The 19,725-nt window shown below is 39.9% G+C and overlaps 1 protein-coding gene across 6 annotated transcripts in view; it reads left to right on the top strand.

Moving 5' to 3' along the window:
* Positions 1-19,725, top strand: part of LOC139280134 (leucine-rich repeat-containing protein 4C-like) — a 1,057,670-nt gene that overhangs the window by 936,684 nt on the left and 101,261 nt on the right. The window lies entirely within an intron of this gene.

Here is a 19,725-nt window from a genome sequence, read left to right as displayed (position 1 = left end):
GGACCGTCGGCTGTGATAACCATGCCGGCTTTTAACTCTCCACACAGGCGCCAACTCCATCCTCATGTCATGCCATAAAGTGTTAAAAGATAGATTTTTTTCAAAGCCTTCCGATCCGCGGCTTCCTACTCAACAAACATGAGGTTATTAAGCTGTTCTTTCTTTTAATGAAGTATTGCCAGTATTTTGGAGGTTTTATAAGCGAAGTGAATTGAACATGCGCCTCCTGACATATGAATTATTGTTAGGCGGGTGTATTTGGAGGGTGAAGTGTGATAAACGGTTGAGTTCCAAAATACCATTGCAGCACATCGCCGCCAGCCTTTATTTTCGATCGGATCGCAGCTACAATCCTGGAGTTTTCTTTATCACACCCAGCACTGGAACATTTTCAGTTCATTTAGTTTTGATACGATATTTGCATTCCATTTGAACTGATAGGATTATTGTGAAACAATTATACTGGCATTGCAGGCATCTGTCAGTTTATTAAATATCAGTCATCAAGAATTCTCTTCCAGTATACTTCTGCACTAGAAAGAGTGCTAGATCAGTCTGGGAGATTATTGAGAAGAAATACAAATCAAAGGCCTTCACTGGCATTCGACCTGCTCTCTAGTTAATTAAGATGGAGAAAGGTATTCAGTTTGACCGAAGTCCCAGCCACAAATAATTATTTTTGTGTTTCGAGGATTATGTTGATAATGAGGAAATGAACATTATTAACTACACATTAAAAAAAATGATCTCATCAACTTTCAAACAGTTTTACAGATTGAGAATAGCATCAACACTTTTAGGTGGTAGTGTGTATGTCATAAACTGCTATTTGTAACTAAATTAATGTATTATTAGGAAATATGGTTCCACTTCTCTGCAGAAAAGAAAGATTAGATATTAATGTAATATTTGACAATAATCATATTTGACAGTTCAGCTCCAATGCAGAGATTCCAATGCAATTTAATTATTATACTTTAATCTTTTTTAAATATTTAAAATAATTAATTTGCAAAAATTAAAAGATAAATAATCTAACTGTTTGTATTTTGTTACACATTTCCAATTTTTTTTTAGAATTTATTGAACTTTTAAAAATAAATGGACAAATATCTTGTGTGATATTGCAAATATTGTTACTGCTGAAGTCTATTTCACATTTATTTCCCAAGGGTATTCTGTTTTTCTTAATTATCCAGAGTGTTTTAAGATCTCGCTTCTTTGTTTTAGTCTGAATGGCTGATAAGGATAGCAATTTTTAATTTATAATAATTAGATCAGTACCACTGTGTGATATATTCTTAATGAACCCTTCAGGATCAATGTGCACCATTTTGCAGGAATGTACAGAAGTGCATTATGAAATAAATATTGAAATACAAGGTTATAATTAATCAGTATTTTTTCCATAATTATTCTTGGAGGTACCGCTAGGGAGCAAACTGCTTGTGGAATCTATCTCTTAGACTGTTTTTTCATACATGTTACATGAAATTTCCAGATCACATTCAGACCATTGTAATTAAAACCAAAAGTTTTTTAAGCTTCGAGGCTGATTAACCTGATTTGTAGTTACTCTGCACATGTGTTCAGAACATTGCTTTGTACAATTTCATTTTGTGTTATTCATGGAGGTAATAGAGTTTGACTTGATTGAATTTACCCTCTTGTGTTGTAAGTGTGTTCAGCATAACATATCAGTGGATCTTCACTGCTGTAACATTTGTGACCTATTTCTGGACTTCCTTGGTCTGCCAACACATAGTAAAGTAGAAATTAGAAAACCCTTTAGGCCATTTCTATACTGTATCCAGGCGTGAATTCCGAATTGATTGCACAATACTCACAGCATCACAATTTATTCAGGGTAATTTTGTGGTTCTATTAATTATATCCCATCCACATTAATGGCATCACTTCAGACATAGGGGATCCCACCACCAACCCAAAGAAAGCTTGAGATTATAGAAGCTGTTGGTTTCAATTGTAATTCTTTATAGTGGATTTATTTTGTTTTAAATTCTCTTCAGAAATTTGAGTGACTTACCCTTTTTTTGCCATTAAAGTACCTCCTACCCTTATTTTGATGGAAGATAAGTTGAACTTGAGTCTTAACTGTATTCTCCGTGCTTGTGAAATTTCTCTTAAGACCTGGCTGACTTGAAATGGGAGATACATGTTTTGGATATCCCCCCCACCCCCTTCCTTTATTGTGTAAATAATTGTAATGACATCTTTATTGGAAAGTTGAGAGTATAGGTGATGTAAGTAAATACCTCGATTTTAGCATTATCGAAAGAGACGAAGAGATTCTGTGTCAGTAGCCTTACTACAAAGTTGACTACCTGCTTTCTCAGGTGACGATCCCATGGCACTATTTCAAAGAAGAGCAGGGGAGTTATCCCCAGTGCCCTGGCCAATATTTATCCCTCAATCAGCATAATTGAAAACAGATTATTTGAGTGGAACCTTGCTTTCCACAAATTGGCTGCCGCATTTCCTATATTATAATGGTGACTACACTTCAAAAGTACTTCATTGGCTGTGCTTTGGGACAGTCCAAAGTCGTGAAAAGTGTTATATAAATGCAAGTCTTATTTTTGAGCAATAACATCCAGTGGGAATGAGGTGATATGGCCTCACATATTTCAGGATTTTCACTCCAAAGCACGATTATTAGATAAATATTATTCCTTGTTCTTATTGCGGCAAATAGATGTCTGTTTGATATGGAGACCCTTCAAGACCATAAGATGGAAATCTTGAACATTAAAACATTATATCTTAATCATATGGAAACTCTCTTGCTGAGGTTATGGAATGTGCTCTTTCAAATGAAGTACTACAATTTTTCTTGTTATTGTCTACTTCAAAATAATTTGTGGGATGAGTCAAAACAAGGTTAGATTGTATATTGAACAGCCCTCACAAAGTCTTCCTGGATGACGATCTATTTATTTTCTTACAAAACCTCTTATAGTATAAGTATGTTTATTGGGTAGGCTCAATAATTCCAATAGGGAATTCAGGAGAAATTTCTTTACCTGGAGGGTGATTAGAATGTGGAACTCACAACCACAAGGAGTAGTTAAGGCAAATAGCATAAATGCATTTAAAGGGATGCTAGCTAAGCACATGAGGGAGAAAGGAGTAGAAGGTTACATTGATGGGGTTAGATGAAAGATGGGAGGAGGCTCATGTGGAGCATAAATATCGGTATGGACCTGTTGGGCCGAATGGCCTGTTTCACTGCTGTAAATACTTTGTTTATTGTTTGAACCAAGACTACTGGTGACATTAAGACTGTTCTGCCTAAGGGGAATCCACTTGAGTGATGAGAAACAAATATAATTCTTGACGGGATATAATTGCGGAGGAAATCCATTACAGGTTCCAACTCTGCATTAAGTATTCTGTGTTATTGGTCTCTCCTGTAAGCAGATTCTGCATTCTTTATCATCTTGAGTATCCCTTTACTATAATCATATGATAGCATGTATCAGGACTATAACAATGGAAGCCCTGTGTTATATGAACATGTGTGACAACTTGCGCTTCTCCAATCATACTAAAGCAGACTGATTAATATTTTAATGAGATAAGATCAGGTGTGAATCATCAAACTGGTTTACTTTACAGTCAGTAAGTGAACATACAGCTTAACAGTTATAGTACTTCTCACTTTGCTTCAACTTGATTGAGTCCCTTCTCAGGGGTTGTCATATGAAGAAAGGTTGAGCAGGTTGGGCATATACTCATTGGATTTAGAAGACTGAGAGGTGATCTTATTGAAACGTATACGATTCTGAGGGGGCTTGTAAAGAGAGGATGTTTCCCCTCGTGGGGAAATGTAGAACTAGGGGGCATAGTTTCAAAATAATGGGTTGCCCATTTAAAACAGAAATGAGGAAGAATTTCTTCTCTGAGTTTAGAATTCTCTACCCCAGAGAGCTGTGGAGGCTGGGTCATTGAATATATTTAAGGTCGAGATAGATAGATCTTTGAATGATAAGGGAGTTAAGGGTTATGGGAGAGGGCAGAGAAGTGGAGTTGAGGCCAAGATCAGATCAGCCATGATCTTACTGAATGACGGAGCAGGCTCAAGGGGCCAGATGGCCTACTCCTGTTCCTATTTCTTATGTTCTTATGTTCTCATTTTGTAGAAAAAAAAACGGCATGCACTCCCTATTAGCAGCCTAAATATCACCTTCTTGGTTAATCATCCCTCTGATTCCGACCAGTTCGGGAGTTTAACATTAGAAAGCTCTCTCTCGGTAGGTCAGGCTGTCTGCCCTGACATTACCACGCTTCTCCAAACCATTATGTATACTTGTCCTTGTCCTTGTTTTGCCTACCTGACATGATGTTGGCACTTTGACCTCTGACTCCCTTCTCTGTCTGGGGTTAGCAATTAAACTGGTTAAGGTTCCCTGGCAACTAACCCCCACTGAGCTCAAATAAACTGGCCTATCCCAACAGTAATAAGTGTGGAAGATCACTGGACTGTTCGATGAATTTCCTTCATCATAAGCAATCTGGATAGCTGCTTCATTTGGTTTCCAAATCACATCTCCCTGAACTGCTGTTCAGAGTTTAACTGCCTGAGAGCAAAATTAAACTAAATGATAGTATTTTAATGTAAAATAGTTCAAACTCATTCTGTGGCAAAATAGGCAAAAATTACAAAACCTGACAATGTAATTGTGGAGATACTGTGAGTTGTGAGGAAGTAGAAATCTCCTGAATTTTATTGCGCTCAGTGGATTTGCAATAAATTTGTTGAACCCCAGAGTTTTATCTCATCTTATGTTACAGTAAACTGTACTCATCAGCTAAGATGGAAAACTTGAGTAACTGATTTTAGTCAAAGGAACAGTTAAGATTTAGGCAGGAAAAATGAGACTGGAACTGAATAATCTCCAAACATATTATTTGCATATTATTGAAACAAAATAGCCACACGAGACTCAACGGGTGTAGAAAAGTCATCACAAATTGAGGCACAATAGAAACATCCTGAAGACCATGGATAGAACAAGCACCTGCTTACAGCACAACTGATGGTTCCAAGAAGAGTTAAGAAATCTTTTGATGTCTGGGTGCTTGGGTACAATGAAGAACTACTGAGGTTAATCTTCAGCAGCATATAATCCTTGAAATGAATAACCTTTGCAGAAAGGGATTGTTTTGGGAGCAGAACTTTAATGGTTTTACATTGAGCACAGGGTGCATGCCTAAAGTTTCAATATTATAAGTCGTGAACACAATCAACCTTTCATAGAAACATAGAAAATAGGTGCAGGAGTAGGTCATTCGGCCCTTCAAGCCGGCACCACCATTCAATATGATCATGGCTGATCATGCAATTATGTGGTGTAGATCTTGAGCATCTTAAACGTGATTCAAAACTGTGACTGGAGAAAGTGGAAGTGTGAGGAGCATCCTTTTAAAAAAAAAAATCTGAGAAAAAAAATCTGGCTGTGCAAAATTACCCAATGATAAATTGTCCACAAGACAGGTAGCAGACAATATGGTGAAGAAAGTAATGTTAATAGATCCTTGAAATTAAAACGAGTAAATAATACAAGTAACTTTAACTTTCGTAGCTCAGTATGAAAGAGATAAAGGTCTTAGTGCTATTCCTTGGACAGTTTTCGCGAAGAAGAAAGATCATCCTTGCTTCTGAGGAGCCTCCTGGAGGTCCTGAGAAATTAGCTCTTAATGTTTCAACTCTAAAGAAACTCACTGAGTTAATTGATGCATTCCAACCTTGAAGGCAGTGGCTGCAGTGTGTACCATCTACAAGATGCACTGCCAAGGCATCTTCGGCAGCACCTCCCAAACCCGCAACCTCTACCATCTCGAACGACAAGGACAGCAGGTGCATGGGAACACCACCAATTGCAAGTTCCACTCCAAGTCACACACCATCCTGACTTGGAAATATATCACTGTTCCTTCATCATCGGTGGATCAAAATCCTGGCTGCTCCCTCCCTAACAGTAAAGTCAGAGTACCTTCACCACATGGACTGCAGCGATTCATGAAGGAGGCTCACCACCACCTTCTCAAGGGCAATTAGGGGTGGGCAATAAATGCTGGCCTTGCCAGCAACGCCTACATCCCATGAATGAATCAAAAGAAGGCTTGTCATCCACATAGAGAGACACAGTATAGTCTGGCAAATGAGCCAGCAACTTTCTGTGGCTCTCTTGAAAATTTTTCAATGATGGATGGAAATCTTTTGGAGTTCTTGAAGAATATCTTGAAGTAACCATTAAAATGTAGAGCATATGAATGAAAGAACACCAAAAAAAAAATTTGATTCATTCTTTTAAGATGATTCTGACATTGCAGATGCTGGGAAAGTGCAAATTTGATGGGGGTTTTTTTTTGAATCTGTGATTAAAAACATACAGGTTTCTCATAAATGAAGAATATTCTTCTGACACTACCCAATACATATAATAGTGAATTTCACTTAATAGATGGATAATAAAGACGAGATAAGAATGTCTCAGTTCTACTTCATAACAAATACATATAAGAGTTTTAATGAAATATTGCAGCCATCTTCTGTTGTGTGACCAAGGGGCTCAGTGCCATACCCAGCCCAGTTTCGCTGAGATAATGAGGGACAGAGGAAATAGGCGTCTCTATACTGTTTGATTTAATGTACAACCTTGCTGATGGTTGGTATAGGTTTTATGTTGGTGGTAAGGAACATTGGGGATCACTACTTCCATTGGGACATTTTCTTTTGAAGAGATGTAGAATGGAACCAGGCCTTGTAGTTAAAGCACCACAGTAGGAAGTAAACAAAGTTATGGATCCACACGCGTTGCAGTCTCTCCATATTTTGATTCTCAATGAGAAAGATTGGAGTTGCTCCTTCGCTTTTGGTCTGTTATAACTTAATGTAGTTACTGATAATCACTATTCTGTGTAAATATTATTTAACTATGAGTAAAAATAAGTGAGAAATTATCCAACTGCACTAACTTCAACAACTTGCATTTATATAGTGCTTCTTCCAATAAAGAAATACCTTTATTAGCTCTACTCGAAGCTCCGACACGGCAAGCGAGCTCCAGGTGGGCAGAGGAAATGCTTCAAGGACACCTTCAAAGCCTCCTGGAAAAAATGTAACATCCCCACCGACATCTGGGAATCCCTGGCCCAAGACCGCCCAAAATGGAGGAAAAACATCCGGGAAGGCGCTGAACACCTCGAGTCTCTTCGCCGGGAGCAAGCTGAAGCCAAGCATCGAGAGCAGAAGCAGCGTACAGCAACCCAGGCACCCCACCCACCCGTTCCTTCAACCACCGTTTGCCCACCTGTGCCAGAGTCTGTAGGCCCCGCATTGGGCTCTTGAGTCATCTGAGAACTCATTTTTCGTGTGGAAGCAAGTCATCCTCGACTCCGAGGGACTGCCTATGATGATGATGAAAGAAATACCTTTACATATTCATCAAGAGGAAGGAAGATGAAGGAAGGAAGCACTGAAAATAAAAAGGAAATTCGACAAGGGTGGCAGCAGAGATCAAAGGTGTGGTCAAATGGAAGGCATTTTGAAGAAATAGGAAGAGACGTAGTGAGGGGAAGTGTTTTTGGGCGGGAATCCTAGGTGGCCAGGACCATTGTGATGGTTGGATTGAGGAACAAGCAGTAATCACGAGTGGAAGAGTGGAGTGACTCCATGGGAAAATGTGAAAATCAGGACAAGGATCTTGAAGTTAATTTGATAGGGGTCAAGAAACTAGTTGAGCTTAGTAAGAGCAATGGTGATGGGTGGGCTGGACTTTTGTCTGGGAAATAGCAAGGTCCACAGACTTGTGGATTATGTAGTAGTTCTGGTTCAATAATGCAGAAGCTAAATCACAAAAGTTATGTTCAAAGATGCCCGGGATCCAGTTACAACCTTGGAAACATAAAATGTGCAATGCATTAGTAACACTGCATTAACTATATTCTTTTGGATAACTCAAAGTATTATTTAAAATAGCATTTTAAACACTGTATCTCTCTAGATTGTACACCTGTCTGTGTAAAACTAGACAATGAAAAATTTGTGGCTTGAAATTCGGTATGGCCCACTTTGGGTCGGTGACACCGCCGGGCCGCTACCTTTAGCGCCGGGCGATGTCTACCGCCTCAAAGTGCGATATCTAGTTGTATCGCCCCAAGAGGAGAGTGGAGCGCAAAGAGAAGCGTTCCACACTCCTCTTTGGTTGCTAACGGAGCGATAGCGCAGGAGGCCGACTCAATTTTTGGCGCTAGGATGCCGGTATCCTAGCGCCTGAAGATGAATGAAAAAATCCTGATGAAAATGTCAATAAACTTCACCCACACTTCCCCACTACTTCAACAAATAAATAAAAGTTTACAAACTGAAATGCCAGCACTTACCGTGCACTCTGGACGATATCGCCCCGGGGTCGTCACTGGACCGACTGCTTTCCCCCGCCGGTCTCCGCATCAGGTGCTACTGCAGGCAAAAGAGTAAATTGACGAGGGTGGTGGGGGAGATAAAAGGTGTGATGAAATGGAAGGAATTTTGAAGGAATAGAGAGAGACATAGTAAGGTGAAGTGTTTTTGGGCGGGAATCCTAGGTGGCAGGACCATTGTGACTGTTGGAGGAGGAGGAGGAGGAGCGCTAGCAAGGGCAGTTGTCAGCACCGTCGTTAAACCTTCACTGAAGTTCGCGGCAGGCGCTGACAGTGCGGTGTTAGGGAACAGGTGCCGCTAACCAATTAAATTTCCACCCCAAGGTTCCTGAATATGTTAATTTAAATATATAAGACTTCTGAAGAGTTTAAATTCTCTGCAGTTGAGAGTTGAGTGTTACTTTTTGACTAGATCCACCACTTACGAACAAAAGCTAATTATGAAACAGTATGAGGCAGAGCCTACGCATGAGTGGAATCAAACGATTAGCATTCACCAGGTCATCAATTCCCTAACCAAATCTCCTAACTACACTGTTAAACTATCTGCATAAATATTTGAAGGCGAGGCATGAGAATTATTGGTAATTCTGTGAGTAGGAATTGATTTTGTAGAATTAGGATCCAAAACAATTCTTCTTGGGTCTGAATGCAAAATGATAATGAGTAAAAATTTAAGAAATACAGGATAGGGTTGAGGCAATTTGCTACTTCCTCAAAGATTCAAATATAATATGTGTGAGGAATAAATAAGGGGTTAAAATAATTCAATCTTCTACAAAGGGATTGTTCTTGAATTAATAGATTTAGGCCCGATATTACAGAGATTGCACCTCACATATGGAATGACTTTAAATAGTATTGGGTGTTTAAGTTTATAATCTGTTAACCCTTTGTTGGCAATTTTCAATTATCTAACCATAGTAAAATAAGATTAATCCTTAATATTAAGTCAAGCATATGGGAGTAATTTTCCAAGTACAATCTGGCAGCTGTGGATCTCATCTGCTGCCAGCACATTTCGGAAAATTGCCGTGATTTTCTGATGTGCATTGGCCAAAGCTTTCCACTGCCAGTGCATTTTTGATAAATCATGCCACAGATCTGATTTATATTTTTACAATATTGGCTGACCTGAGAAATCTACTCGACAGTTGATAGCTAATCTAACTTGTATGAAGTTTTAATTATGGTATACTGAATGTTCATTCTTTTAACACATGGTGGATAGTGTAGTTATTACATTAAGTCAATTAAAAGTGTGTACATTACATGGAAGAACCCGCATGACTGAACACATGGGGTGACAGAGTATTCTGTAAATATTTTTCCATTAAAAATATACTTACAGACAAGTGTGAATAAGAAGTTTAACTGTAATTTAATTGATGTTACATACCATAGCAGCAAAACATAAGTGTTTCATGGACAATCTGGACATTGACATTAGTTTGGTGCCATTTTCAATCTACCAATCAGAACTGTGTATATGATATTTGCTTGATTCTCAATTCCTTTTAATTACCTTGTAGTAATGGAATTAAATTTCAGTCTGCACCAACATTTCAGAAGAATTCAGAGCTACAAGTTACAACGTTATTATTTTCACCCTAAGCTATTTAAATGTGAATCGCATAAAATATGGAACTTGGGATATACTTTTCCTGTTATACAGGGGAATTATCCCCTGTGACCTGGCCAATATTTATCCCTCAATCAACATCACAAAAATAGATTATCTGGTCATTATCACATTGCTGTTTGTGGGAACTTGCTGAGCGCAAATTGGCTGCCACGTTTCCTATATTACAACATTTACACTTCAAAAAGTACTTAATTGTCTGTATTGCGGATGTCCGGTGGTCGTGAAAGGTGCTATATAAATGCAATCTGTCTTTCTTACACATTTGTGGTATAAATAGAGGACAATTCACAATGACAGTAATAAAAGAATACAGAACAAGCCGTGGACTGGCATGGCTGGTTCTAATTTCTATATATTCCATTGGATTAAAAGCCATGTCAGTGGTATAAAATGTCTTGTTGAGATATGTAACCTGAAAGGATCAACACTTAAATAGTTTTGTTTTATGGCAAATGTATTCAATGTCGGCAAATGTTAAATGTTTAGTATAGAAGCAAGGAACCAAAATCGAATGGAATAGAGAGCACTTATCAGAAAACGCAAACAAGTAATTGTGTTGCATTGGCACTGAATACAAATCAAAATGATGATAATCTTCAAAAAAAAATCAACAATGGTTAGATCCTCATCTGGAAAGAAAACCATAGGAATTACATCTTACCCTTGAGAGAATAAAGCACAGGGCTGTTGCAATAGCTTCAGTTATCAGGAAATCTAATTTGGAAGTTGATCCAAATTGTTCAAAAACGAGAGGGTATGTTGTTCATTGGCTGAGTGAAGAGCAGTGTGATCACACCGCTCACCCAATTAAGCTGGCCAGAGGACCAAAACATTTCACTACTTGGCTCATCTACAAAGTTGAGCCAGCAGAATGTTGTGAAGGGAGGGAGGCGGATGGATCCACAGAGCATTAGGACGATGTTTTCTTCCATACAATAATGACAACTTGTGTTTATATAGTGCCTTTAACATAGTAAAGCATTCCAAGGTGCTCACTGTAAAATTACAGTACTGTAAAAGGCTTTAAATTAAATCCATGGTGCCAGTACAGGGCAAAAGTCAACAGAGAGAATTTTAACTGCAGGACAGAACACACAGGTTGATCATCCAGGAGGTGCAGTGAGAGCTCTGACCCATTTTAACAGCTATGCCACCTGTAAGTGGAGATGCCGAGCTGCCCACGCCAAATAGGTGTCCAGAAGCTTCTCACTGGATTTGGAGCATGCAACATGGGGCAGCCCCGGAGCAAGACAGGTCAACACTCCTCTTTCTGGCCCCCACAAAAATAAGTTTTCTAACCTTCGGTGGTTCGCTGCTTGTGGTCTAACAGTTTCTACTGAGCAGAGTGTCCACAAAGGATTTTCTACCCACTGGGAGGAAAAATGGCTTTTGGGGTCTTATATTATTCAGACAGCTGCAGGGTGTTAAAAGAACAGTGAATGGAGTACTTTGATTTTAACTCACGTACCTTCCGCTGACTAGCCAGTTATATTGACCACCAAATGTTCATTCCAATAATAAACAAATTGCAGTTGAATCTCGATACCTGTATTAGGATAAAGACCTCTGGGACTAAGAAAGTTGCAGATGGATTTTACCATACTAGACAGATGTTATGAGGCTATTTAAAGATCAAAATTGAAAGGAATAGGATTGGTAGCTGATAAACACCACTGTCTGTATGAAAACCCAGAGGACTGCTAATGTTTTAGATGAATTCAATTGACTGCCGCCTCCATGCATGTCCTTGGACAGTTTGCATGCTTTCCTTCATTTGCCTCTGGTTCCCTACACCAGCAAGATTAAATCCTGCAATTGAATTTATAGCCACAGTAATGGAGCATTTTCTGTCTGCTGGTGAGAATGAGGAGATAAACGATTATAGCAATCGCTTAAAATAGTTGAACCTACACTATTATCAATACTGATACTCTGGTCCAAATGTTAAAAAAGATTGTGGGACCAAAATTCACCGCCGCCGGAAATGGGACGCACCTACCTCTTTTGTTGTGTTTTCATTGGCGTGGTGGATGAGGTGGCCTCTTGCACGAAATTCAGCTGTTTGTCATTTTCTTTCGAACGGAGCGGAAGTCGGTCATAATGGTGGCGGAAGTGAGGCGGAGAGCAGAAGATCGATCATGAGGGGCAGAAGAGGAGGCGGGACGGAGTCTCCGAAACTGTCAGTCATCAGCGACGCTTGTGCGTCACCACGTCTCTCCTCTTCACTTAAAGGGGAGGGATGCTGCAAGGCCTACTTGGCGCCCACTGGAGCACCAGGGAGAGCTTCGGCCGGGCCAGTGGCCTGGCATCTAAGAGGGGGTGCCAGGCTGCCTGTTGGTGGCCCGGCCGAACCCGTGGCCGCCATTGTCGGGCCGACTGCAGAGTCGTCCGACAATTAAAATGCCGGCCATGGCGGTATGCCTTCCCCTTTAAGGGCAGAAGCACCCCCCCCCAGCCACTGGCAGCATCCCACTTTACAAAGCTGTCGGGGGCACCGATAAGCGGTCGATCGACTGTTTGAGGGCAATGTCGCTTCCAGGGTAGGGACCAGGCGGTGTGCACTCTAATGATGTCATTACTGCCTTTAGCACAGGAGCAGGGTGGATACCTTCCCTGCCTCAGAAAATCCCGAGGGCAATGTCCCGATCACTGGAGAGAGTGCACGGAAGCTCATTTCTGCCCCATTACCACCTCTTTGAGGAGCAATTTCGGCCACTGCATCTTTGAAAGTTTTCATGCACAGAATTTTGGTACATATGTCAGTTGATTTGCAGGCTCGCGATGATCAGGGTAGCGCCTATTGGGCACTTTATCTGCACAAATGTCAGGTATTCAAGCCAAATATTTCTGATGACCATATGAAGTAAACGTTTATCAATCGGTTTTCTAAACTTGCTGTTGTGTATATAGTTTCTGTCAGGCTGTTATAAGAAGTTACTGCAAAATAAATCCTTTGGTATGAGGAAAAGCATTGTCAGTTCTGTCTCAGTACCATCGAGATATCTTGGGAGCTAAGCTTAGTTCCTGTCAAAACAATTTTGAATTCATGGCCCAATTTTGCACCCAGCTTTAGATTCTATCGAGATGGATGTCTCCTCCACTCTTATGGCTATATACATTTCTGTGAAAGAAGAGTTTGACCATGCGGCATCTACTTCTCGGGGCACACTTCCTTGTGTTCAAATCCTTTTATGGCCTTGCCCCTCCCTGTCTTTCTAACCTTTCCCAGCCTTGCAACCCTCCGACACCTCTGCATTCATCCAATTCTGACCTCATGTATCCCCCACTCCCTTCCACCATTGGCGGTCCTGCCTTTAGCCACCTAGAACCTAAACTCTGGAATTCCCTCCCTGAATCTCTCTGTTGCTTCACCTCTCTCTTTTTTTAAAGTCCATCTGTAAAACTTAGCTCTTTGACCAAGCTTTAGTCACCCCTCCTAATATCTCCTCCTTTGGTTCGGTGTCAATGCTTTGTCTGATGATGCTTCGTAAAGTGCCTTGAAATATTTTTCTACATTAAACACACTATAAATAGAACTTAATGTTGACACAAGTCCATAACTCAAAAACTGCTGTTAGATTGAGTACAGTTAACATTTAATTGTATTAACTATATGTAAATGCAAGCTTTTTCTTCTTTAACTTGATCATCATCACACAGAAAGAGGGCATAGCAATGTAGAAAATTAGGAAAATAGATTTTCTTTGTTCAGAGTTTAAACACATAACCAGTGTATGCTATGAGAGTTTTTCATTGCATCTGGTTGACATTATACTTTGAGGATGTTGCTAAACACAAAATGAAGAATCATAGATTCAAATAGTACAGAGACTATGCGGCCCATCATTTCTGTGCTGGCTCTTTGAAAGAGCTGTCCAATTAGTCCCACTCCTCTGGTCTTTCCCTATAGTCCTGCAACTTTTCCCCCTTCAATATACAATTCCCTTTTAAAACATACTATTGAATCTGCATTCCAGATTATCATAACTCGCTGGGTAAAAAATATTCTCCACGGGTTCTTTTGCCTTAAATCTGTGTCTCCAAGTTATCCTGCCAGTGGAACTAGTTTCTTCCTATTTGTTCCATCAAAAACCCTTATAATGTTGAACACTTCTAGTTAATCTCTCTTTAATTTTCTCTGCCCCAAGGAGAACAATCTCAGCCTCTCCAGTCTCCCTATATAACTGAAAGTCCTTCAATGTTACGTTCCTGAATAGTCAGCTTTATCTTTGTCTGAACATTCACTAACAGTAGCAGGGGGAAATTCTCAGAGAGCGCTGCAATTAAATAATAATGGTTGAGACTAGAGGTCGAGTCCTTCACTCGGCCTTCTGTTTCATGCCTTGATATAGTAAAGATGGAGCCGTTATTACTATTCGATCACAGTTTGAACTGTTGGGTTGTTCCACCCGAAACATTAACTCTGCTTCCTCTCCACAGATGCTGCCTGACCTGCTGAGATTTCCAGCATTTTTCTGTTTTTATTCCAGATTCCAGCATCCGCAGTATTTTGCTTTTGTTCCTCTGATTCGTTATGGATTCTAAAATTACTGCTGGATGTTAAATACCAGTGAACAACTTTCTATTGGCATGCTGAAGAGGGAACCGGTTGATACCTCATCATGTATTCAATTCCCTTATAAGGGTCTTCTCAGTCAAGTTTAAGTTGACTATATTTAGTCAGCATGAAGACTATATTTTAACTGCTGTGACCAAATGTAATTTATAACCTGTTGTGAATGATGGATAATGGTTCCCTTCAGTTTCATTACATTTTTTTTTTGATGAATTGTATTAGTCCAAAAGGAAATAGCACTCGGAGCTATAGGAATTCTGTGCACAAAGAAACAAAAGATGACTTAGAGTGCACCCGAGTCAGATCTACTGTAAGATCTGATGCAAGCAGGTTTTCAAGATACCATACCTGCCATGTGGCAGGGAGATGCCACTTGGCAGCAGCTCAGCTTTCACTAGAGTAGTATTTGGAGGGGTGGAGGAAGTGATTTTGCCTTGTAAGATTGGCACATCTTGTTCATTGAACAGCGCCATAAGAGGTCATTGGGTCCAATTTTGCTAGAATGCTCAGTTTGCACCAGTTGCAAGGAAAATCTTGACAATGACGGTTCCATCAGTACTTTATGAGCAAGAAAACTGACTTACATTGTTATGCGGAAAATGAATGGAATTGCAGAATAAGATAGCCCCCTAGCCAAACAAATGCTAATAATCCTGTAATCTTACGTCATGAAAATAGAAGTTGACTTCTTTATTCAGCATTAACCAGTGGGCCCAATTGTGGAACACAATCCTCAAAGCACCAGTAAAAATAAAGTCCTACAGAATTAAAATGGATTACTTGGTCTCTGTAAAACAATGGCTCTCATGTGGAATATAATTCACATACACGGGTTAGGAGGAACAACATCATTCAGTCCATGAAGGGTAATTTTTGTAAAGCTTTGTTTCCTTTATGGCTAGTACATTGTTAAAAATTGTAAACAACTACTGGCACTTTTGCAAGGTCCCATTGACTCGCATGCTGCTGAAAATGATTATACAGCCACCAGGGCAATTAAAACAAACCAATCACAGCAAATCCATTAAAACACTCTTCCTGAACACTCAGCCCTGACAACATAGTAGCAACCAATAAAAATCATGCACCTAATGCCCATCATTTGACTTCTCAGTCTCTCGAAGACAAAAAAAAATCTATATCACCAGATCAAACCACTGGCAGGTTCACCAAATTTCAGAAATATATAGTTGCTCTTATTTCTATTTATTTTTGGCTGCTGCTTTCCTTTAAATCCCACTGTCAAAAACAAATCACAACCCTATCGGATGCATTATTTATCGTACCTGGCTCAGCAACATGTATTTCTTGGGTATGTAATAGGACTGTTGTATCAGAAGAGACTGAATCAGGAGTTAGTTGGGATCAGTGAGGGTTTGCCGTGTCAGGAGTTTTGCAGGAATAGCTTGGATCAGAATTATATACAGTGTATGTATATACAAGCTATACCTGGTAAATATATTCATAGAATTTTCTCCACATCCTAATGACTCTGTCTTCCATTAATGATCGTTATCGAAAAGTAATGAATGGTCTGTCCAGTGCCTTTTTAGGTAATGCGTGCAGCACAACGCATTCTTAACATAATGGGTTTGATTTAGTGTTTCAAATTAAAGTAGTGCCACTCAGCGTGATGGGGCAAGTCAAGAATTAGATTACTTCTAAAAGTGGCCACAAATTAGTAATCTTATCCCACTGTCTGAAGTAAGTGTCTTGAGTTGTTACGGCTTATAAAGAAACTTTCTTAAGTTCTGCCTGAAAGTGTATTATTAAAGGTAGGTGTTGCAGTGATTGTTTTTTTTTAAATTATCAAACAGTGTTGAAATATTTTTTAAGGGCTACCTGTATTTAAAGTGAACAGTTATTTTTATCCCAATTGCCCAATTTCATTATTCAAATCTAGGTTGAACACAAGATTGCAACAGAGCCTGCTGTACCTACAACTCTATATTACATTTGTGGAGTTTTAGAAATCACCATTTAAGCATGATGATGATAAATTTGTGGAGTTTCAGAAATCACCATTGATCTCTATTCATTCATGAGGGAGACCAGGGTTCGAAGCTGCTCTTGGTAAAATATATTACTTTAATATTACTTTGGAGTAACAGCAACAGCAGCAGCATGTAAAAAATGGTTTTCTTGCTGGCATTAGCATTGGCATTAATAATTTAGCACAAAGAAGTCAGAGTCAAGAGCAGGTGTGTGAATTTTCAACTGTCTCTTTGCATCGCCATGTGGTGTAAGTTGTCTTTTCTTTTTAGAGCATCTTGTTACTTCCTCTTGAGCACAGCTGGAGTCCGGCAGTCCTGCTGAGCATGACATGACTGCAGCCACATGTTCAAACAGCATTGGGGAAGTAGCGTTGCAACAAAAGAGGTTTCAGTTCATATAACTTGACCCCTAATTATCTATTGGTTGACTGGCCTACACCACCCCCCCCCCCCCACCCCCCCACTCCCCCTGTTAAACACCAACAAAGTCCTATGTTTTTGATTTCACCTCTGCCCTGCGGTTATTTAAATAATTTAAAATCCGATTACTGATACGAGTGGAAATTATTAGGGACAGAATCTGCGATCTGTAATGAGAAAGAAGTAAGAGATTATAAAAAGAGGGTAGACTATCACGCTGATACCCTCCTGAAACAATCTACAACTTTCCCTATCGTGGATTCTCCCTAACCCATTCAATCCTTGCCCGCTTCAAATGAATCTCCAAGAAGATAATGCTTTTTGTAATTTCTTGCTGAAACCAAAAGTTAATTATCTAAAGCGACAGTCTATTAATCCAAGTTTACAAGCCACACTATTCAACTTTGGCATTGTACAGGTGAGATATTAGCACAGGAACCAGCATGCAATGCAAAGTATTTGCTCATAGAAACAGAGAAAATAGGTGCAGGAGTAGGCCATTCAGCCCTTCGAGCCTGCATCACCATTCAATATGATCATGGCTGATCATTTTTGCAACTTTAGTACTCCATTCCTGCTTTCTCTCCATATCCCTTGATCCCTTTAGCTGTAAAGACCACATCTAACTCCCTTTTGAATATATCTAACGAACTGGCCTCAACAACTTTCTGTGGTAGAGAATTCCACAGGTTCACAATTCTCTGAGTGAAGAAGTTTCTCCTCATCTAGGTCCTAAATGGCTTACCCCTTACCCTTAGACTGTGACCCCTAGTTCTGGACTTCCCCAACATCGGGAACATTCTTCCTGCATCTAACCTGTCCAATCCCGTCAGAATTTTATGTTTCTCTAAGATCCCCTCTCATTCTTCTAAATTCAGGTGAATATAAGCCTAGTTGATCCAGTCTTTCTTCATATGTCAGTCCTGCCATCTCGGGAATCAGTCTGGTGAACCTTCGCTGCACTCCCTCAATAGCAAGAATGTCCTTCCTCAGATTAGGAGACCAAAACTATACACAATATTCAAGGTGTGGTCTCACGAAGGCCCTGTACAACTGCAGTAAGGCATCCCTGCCCCTATACTAAAATCCTCTCGCTATGAAGGCCAACATGCCATTTGCCTTCTTCACCGCCTGCTGTACCTGCATGCCAACTTTCAATGACTGATGTACCATGACATCCAGGTCTCGTTGCACCTCCCCTTTTCCTAATCTGTCACCATTCAGATAATATTCTGCCTTCCTGTTTTTGCCACCAAAGTGGATAACCTCATATTTATCTACATTATAATGCATATGCCCACTCACCTAACCTGTCCAAGTCACTCTGCAGCCTCTTAGCATCCTCCTCACAGCTCACACTGCCACCCAGCTTAGTGTCATCTGCAAACTTGGAGATATTTCATTCAATTCCTTCGTCTAAATCATTAATATATATTGTAAACAGCTGGGGTCCCAACACTGAACCTTGCGATACCCCATTAATCACTGCCTGCCATTCTGAAAAGGACCCGTTTATTCCTACTCTTTGCTTCCTGTCTGCCAACCAGTTCTCTATCCATGTCAATACATTACCCTCAATATCATATGCTTTAATTTTGCACACTAATCTCTTGTGTGGGACCTTGTCAAAAGCCTTTTGAATGTCCTATGTGCCTGTCCTCATTTTTAAAATACTTCAGTCCCATTCTTGAACAGCTAGTTGGCAGTTCCTTTTAATAGGATGTAACTGACATAGTATTGACTGATTTTGCTGGTTGTCTATACCACATATCCATTACTACATGGAGAGGAGTTGAAAGGCGCTTTAATTCTCTAGTCTCATTTGCTGATTGTTGGTATTGTACATACAATCTGCAATCAGATTCCATGTTAAACAACCAGCTAACGTCCACATTATACATGTTGCACTGGAGTTGATATACCCGTTTCATGATTCTTGTAGTCTTTTCATCACTGAAAACAATTTTAGTCCCATGAGTTAATTTTCATAAGTTAGAGCCCTAAATTCTCAAATTATTCTCTTCATTTAGGAGCAAAATCAGGAAGCACTTCTTCACACGATTGGTGGTAGTAATCTAGAAAACGCTTCCCCAAAAGATGCTGGGTCAGTTGAAATTTTCAAGACTGAGATTGATAAAAATGATGTTAAGGGATATGGATCAATGGCAATTAAGTGGAGTTGTGGTACAGATCAGCCATGATTAAATGGCGGAACCGGCTCCAAGTGCTGAATGGCCTACTCATATTCTATGTATTGCACATACATAGAAACATAGAAAATAGGTGCAGGAGTAGGCCATTCGGCCCTTCTAGCCTGCACCGCCATTCAATGAGTTCATGGCTGAACATTCAACTTCAGTACCCCATTCCTGCTTTCTTGCCATACCCCTTGATCCCCAGTTTTAGTATTACATTGTAATCTGATGATTAACAGGCAAAAACGTTAAAACAGAAGCAAAATACTCTGGATGTTGGAAACATTCAGCAAGTCAGGCAGCAGCTGTGGAGAGAGAAACAGAGTTAACGTTTCAAGTCAATGACCTTCCTTCACCCCCTTTGGCCTTGCATCATCATCCCTTTGTCATTTAATCGCCCCTGCCTTCCACCGTACCATAGACCCTTTGTTGTTTCCTCCCCCTCCC

Source organism: Pristiophorus japonicus, chromosome 14, assembly GCF_044704955.1.
Source record: "Pristiophorus japonicus isolate sPriJap1 chromosome 14, sPriJap1.hap1, whole genome shotgun sequence".
Lineage (NCBI taxonomy): Eukaryota > Metazoa > Chordata > Chondrichthyes > Pristiophoridae > Pristiophorus > Pristiophorus japonicus.
The sequence above is the reverse complement of the archived record's forward strand: the minus strand, read 5'-3'. Positions and strand labels throughout refer to the sequence as shown.